General features: G+C 43.6%; 1 pseudogene; it reads left to right on the forward strand.

The window, feature by feature from the left end:
- Positions 1–2,885: 2,885 nt before the first annotated feature.
- Positions 2,886–6,048, forward strand: LOC106031926 (lysosomal protective protein pseudogene; annotated as a pseudogene).
- The last annotated feature ends 260 nt before the right edge of the window (positions 6,049–6,308 follow it).

Below are 6,308 nucleotides of genomic sequence, written 5' to 3' on the forward strand. Positions count from 1 at the left end.
CCTTCTTAGTTACAAGTTCTCTGCTCCTGTGCTCCTGTCCTTCCCAACATGAGGAGGAGATGGCTCGGGGTGTATTTACATTGAAAAAATCCACAGAGAGGTGCCCTGGGCACAGAAAAAAAAAAAAAAAAAAAGAGATTTCTACAGCTCTGGGACCATGAAGATCCTGAAATAAAAATTCCTGTTCACTGACTTATGGTCTTCTCCCTACATGCAGCCAGCTGAGTAGGGTGACTGTTTGGGAATATGAAATTACCTGGAGAAACAGTTACTTTGACATCCGGAGTGGATGCAAGGAAGAATTGGTGAAATTCTCTTCAGCAGCCAGCATAGAACTGGGTTCCTCCTCCAGACCACAGCAAACTCCTGGATTTCACAAACAAACACCAAAAATCTCACAGCCACTTTAGTTCCTTTCTAAACTTGGAACTACCCCTGTATTCCTAGCACAAAGGTTTTTTTTTGTGTGTGTGATAAAGGGAAAAAGTTAATTACACAATTCCTCCTGTTCTCTTCTGGATTATGCTAGTGCAGTCTAGACTTGCAATTTAGAAAGCTGTTTATAAGCAGCTGCTTGGCAAAGAGCAGACATCTTTCTTGTAGTCCAGTACATTTAAATATTTAAAGGCCAGCTGCACAGAGCAATGTCCCAGAACATTTTCACTGGGACATGGTGACTCATACACAGCCAGAGGAACATGAGTTGGACTTTCTGCCACAAGATGGGGCTCTGCCTGCCCTGCTTCACCATACAACCTGTTTTATGCTTTGCTTCCTCTCCTGCGTGAAAAATCATTGTTTCCTCGGTTATAATATGTCTTTTTTTTCTTCTTCTTCTTCTTGTTTTGCTGTTCAGCAGCACATTTATTTTCCATGGCAAGAAAACAACTTTTCTGTCTTGTCCCTAAACAGACACAGAAAACTGACAAAGCCTCCAGGATCCCCTTGTATGAGATAGATGAGCTGTACTTACAGAATTAAAGCAAAACCTTTATTGCAGAGGAAAATGATGCTATAACCACGCCATCTGTTTCATAGCCTCCTGGAACAGAAAGCATTCACGCAGGTTTCCTGCTTCTTACTATTTCAGCATTTTGCTCCTAAGAAGCAGAGGACCAATGACCAGGTTCTGATGTTTAGTGCTCACCAGCAAATCAGTAACAGGCTGAATTTGGCAGATCTGTGCCAGATCTTCATCTTGAAATCAAATGTAACCTTGTATTACAGCAAAACAATTATTAGTGCTGTGGTTGTGCCTGGGGGCTTTAACTGGATCTTCACAATGACTGGTAGTTAACACATACATAATAAAACTAATTTGTGCCCTAAGGACTTCTAATGGCTTTACATCATGGAGGTTCAGATGGCTGAAAACTGAGCACCATTTCTTTGATATGGGAGGGGACAGTTTTGAATACTTTTGCTGTTTTCTATATATCAGGTATCAAATGCCCAAAGTGAATCCCATTGCTTGTACTTACTGTGCATGAAGATGTTCGTACCAGAGCTGCCCATCAGCTTTATCCATGTAGCGTTGCAAACCAAGTCACTATGCTCACCTTAGCAGGCAATAACCCAGCTTCCCTCTCCCTGCAGTGGGGAATGTTCCCAATTGGCAGGAGCTTGGGATGAGCGCTGCTGAGGGTGACCATACACAGCTCTGGCACTGCATGGTGACCACCTCTTGAGGCAGGGAACCACCATGCACATACCTTCCTGTTCAAGTGTCATGCATGTTCAGTGAACGTCTCAACTTATGCAGCAAAGAAATCTGGTTCCTTCTCTGTCCACACCACCCCAAACCTCCTTGTAACTGCTTCCAAAGAGTAAAATTAAAAAATGGTGATCAACAGAATGGCTCATGGAGGATATCTAGGCAAGTCTATCCTCCAAAAATGTGGCAGCTGTGTCTGCCATGCTTTCCCATACATTATCAAACACTGCAGTCTGGAGAATCTGGTTCTTTTTTTTTCTCTTTTTTTTTTTTTTTTTTTTTTTGCCACTTGCTCCTGTGTGTCTTTTACATATCCCATTGTTCATCCTAAGTATAAAATGAAAATGATCATATTCATGAAGGTAATTTAATTGAGTTATGAGCCGTTGGGACCACAGGCCCTTGACAACCCTCTACATTTCTCATAGTCTGCTAGTAACATTCTGTTAGCAGACATCTTGCATAGTCCGCTAAATTTTTGCTATAGAAAAGTGTCACAAATTCATTGAACAGTTGCAAGCCATTCAGCATGGTTTTGCAGAGCACTGATGGCCTGTGAATCAACATGTTACCCTTAGAAACATAGAAAACAGAGGCCTCTGAATGACTGAAAATCTCTTTTCTACATAATTTTTATTTGCGCTTCTTCTGCTGTTACATACTTATAATTTTTCTCAGTAAGTTCTACATGCTGCTTATCTTACAAACAAAGAAAAAGTATTCACATCTTCCTAAATGTCACAAAAACAGCCTTTATCACATTTAAGACTGAGATCCAGAAGAATGCTTTTGGCTCAAGTCCAGTCTTCTGTGACCTAAAGTTGCCTCCCTGTACAAGCTCATTATAAACCTGTCAAAATTACTTTAAATGAGCAGGTCTTTCTCTCCACTAGTCCAGCTGGAAGATTGTCCAGTACCTTGCTGTTTTGCTGATATGGGGTTCTTCTTACTTTCAGGTTAAAACTTCTCAACCCTGAGAAGAGGCCATTTTTGTGCCACTATTTGCAGAACAGAGTTCTGTAAAAAAGAATGCCAGAGGCTTTCCTTTGTTTGGAAACAAGTTACTTTTACAAAAGGGCTATGAAGTATTGTAACGAATTAGGTAGGTAGTGGGCGCAGGGCTCCCAGTAAAAATGAATAAGTATTTCTAGTGTTCGGAGGGGAGGGAGGTTTTGGTGGGGAAAGCTGGCAGCACTGTGCTGCCCGAAGCCGCTGCAGGACCGGGAGTGGGGTCAGTAGGACAGGACAGGACATGGGGGACAGGGGGGAGGTGGGACCAGGATGGGGACCTGGGGCTGGTGGTGCCGGGAGCAGCACCAGGCCTGTCCCCAGCTGCCCACAGTCCCACAGGTGAGGCCAGCGCTGCTGTGGGCGGTGCTGCTGAGGCTGGGCCAGGCCGCACCGCTGGGCCATGAGATAAGCGTCCTGCCAACCTTCCGCCACTGCTCGGACCACCACTGTGCCTGCACTACTGGTTGGTGGAGGTGCAGAGCAACCGCCAGAGCAGCCCCCTGGTGCTATGCCTGAACGGCAGCCCAGGCTGCAGCTCCATGGAGGGTTTCCTGAAGGAGCATGGCCCCTTCCTGGTCCAGCCTGAGGGGGTCAGCCTGAAGTACAATGACTGTGCCTCAAACAAGATTGCCGACACGCTCCACCTGGAGTCCCTCGCTGGCGTTGGCTTCTTGTGCTCCGAGGACAAGAAGTATGCCAGGAATGACACAGAGGTTGCTCACAACAACTACTCGGCACAGAAGGAGACCTTCCGGGTCTTCCCTGAGTACTTCAGGAATGACCTCTTCCTCATGGGGGAGAGCTACGGGGGAGTTTACATCCCCACGCTGGCAGAGTGGGTGATGCAGCACCCCAGCCTCAACCTGAAGGGAATCGCTGTGGGAAACGGCCTCACCTCCTATGAGATCAATGACAACTCACTGGTTTACTTTGCCTATTACCACAGCCTGCTGGGGACCCAGCTGTGGCAGGACTTACAGGCCTTCTGCTGCTCCCAGGGGAAGTGGAACTTCCATGACAACCCCAACCTTAACAGCACACTCAAGATGGAGGAGATGATTCAGATTGTAGAGGAGTCTGGCCTCAACATCTACAATCTCTACGCCCCGTGTGCTGGCTGTGTCCCTGGAAGCATGAGGTAGTGAAGGTGACTATCTCATCACACACAACCTGGGAAACTCCTTCATCCGTATGCCAATGAGGTTCTTTTGGCCACAGAACCTGTTCTGGATGCCTGTAGCCTGGAAGAAGGTCTGGATGGACCTGCCATGTACCAACTCCACAGTCCCTACCATGTATCTGAATTCCCTGGAGGTGAGGAAGGCTCTTCACATCTTCCCTGATGCCCTGGAGTGAACCGCAGCTAAAAGTGCCTGTACATGCAGATGAATGACCAGTACCTGAAACTGCTCAGAGCCATGAAATACTGGATCTTGGTGTACAGTGGGGATGTCGACATGGCCTGCGACTTTCTTGGGGATGAATGGTTTGTGAACTCCCTGTGCCAGAAGGTGTAGGTGTCTCGCCGGCCCTGGCTCTACACAGAAGGAGGCGAGAAGCAGATTGGAGGCTTTGTGAAAGAATTCACTAACATTGCCTTCCTCACTGTCAAAGGAGCCAGCTACATAGTGTCCACGGACCAGCCCCTTGCTGCCTTCTCCATGTTCAGATGTTTCATTAAGAATGAATACTGGATAGAAATGATGAAAAATGCTCTCTGTACAGATTGGACAAAAACTCTTTATTCCTTCAGTACTTTCTTTCTTGCACAGCCATTTCCAGACTAGTTGCCATTAATTATTAGTTTTAGGAACAGTGGATTAATGAAGATAAACGATCCTGCAGTCTCTGAAATACAAAGCCATTTGTACAGTCCATTTGGTAGGTCTGCATCCAGTTCAGAGCACCCAGACAGATGTTTCTACCATAAGCACTGTCACCAGAATTGTCAGTAGCCATCAGCCTCATTAACATCTTCTCTAAACCCAGGCCAAGGACCAATGTGCTACTGAAAGCAAATTTCCCTTAGAGATTATTTCTGCCAGCATAGTTTACAATGATTTAGCAAGAGGCAGTGTGAGAAACAGCTGTCTCTACTATTCAGTGGGTGAAAAAATTGCATTTTTTCAGCACAATCACTATGACATTTCTCACTAGTACCGATCAGTGCTTGAGGACATATCAGTGGCTGCACTTTTAGAATAGAGTTGCTTATTCATCTCAGTATGGCAGAAAGGAGGTTGGGGAAAAGGATTTATTTTTCCAGATCACAGTGATGGCCCAACCTCAATGAGGGTGTGCTGTTCCTGAGTAAATAGGTGCTGCCTTTGTAACAAAGTTCTCTTGGTATAAAAAGGTTGGAAGGAAAAACAAACCAAGACAAGACAAAAACAAACAAACAAACAAAAAAAAACACTAACACCACCTAGTTCCCATGAAGTATAACAATTGAAAGGAAAAAAAAAAAAAAAAGAGAGAGAAAGAAAGAAACAAAAAAAAATAGGAAATTCACAGAGGAACAATGGCAGGATTTTATTTTAAATGAACACTTTTCAGGTACTTTGAAAGGCTATGAAAAAATGCAGTACAAACACTTTATTTCCCTCTCTTACCTAAGTCTCATAAACAGTGTAATCAGTTTTGCTGAAATTTTAGAGACTAAAAAAAAAAAAAAAAAACAACAATATCCTCAGCCAGAGGAACAGCCCAGCACAAAAATTTCATCACAAAGGGTTAGCAAAACAATTGCAAGCAAACTCATAAAGGTGAAGTTTCAAGCAATCTTATCTCTAGACAGTCCTGCCAACTTAGTTTGTATGTTCTCTCCTTCTTACACATTCTCACTATTCTGCTTTGTTCTACTGATCTCTTTTTTCTCTATTATTCTCTTTTTGAATAACACTGAAAGGAGATTTTTTGTTCTTTCCTTTCCTATCACTTCTAAATAGAAACAAACCTTGTAATCAATGACGTGCATATCTGGTTTTCTCCCCAATGACGTCTGAGTGGATTTGAAACTCAAAATATAACCATTTGCCACGTTCTGGTTAAATGATCTGATAAAAAAGGGACTTTGTGCCTCTCTTCCTCTAACTGGTCTTTTGTATGAAAGGTACAAATGCAAACATGTAAACGTGAATGTGGTATATGAACAGAAGTATCATTCTGCATGATTTCCTGCACTTTCTCACACAACAAAACCTTTGTAAAATGGAGGGATAGAGAGGTGTATTGTTCAAGGTAATTAGGAAAAGTATACAAGCCATCATCATTAGTGGTTCATAACACAGCAATGAAAACATGATTGCAGCTTAGCCCTAACTCTTTAGCTGATAGAGCAGGGCCACTACAGCAGAACTGTGGAGAAAAGATGTATGACAAGAGGTTTGTAATGATTTACAGGGTTTTCCTTAATTGCACAATCAGTTGTTTGTTCCAGCTAATTGAGTTCCCCTTCCAGTAATTACTCTTTGCAGTTCTTTATGCCACTGTATTTCATGATCAACTTTTCATACAGCTACCTTAGCTCAGTTACCTCCCAAGACTTTTCTGCCTCATTCAACTGAATTAGTATTGTTTCCAG

The sequence above is a fragment of the Anser cygnoides genome, chromosome 7, assembly GCF_040182565.1.
Source record: "Anser cygnoides isolate HZ-2024a breed goose chromosome 7, Taihu_goose_T2T_genome, whole genome shotgun sequence".
Taxonomy (NCBI): domain Eukaryota; kingdom Metazoa; phylum Chordata; class Aves; order Anseriformes; family Anatidae; genus Anser; species Anser cygnoides.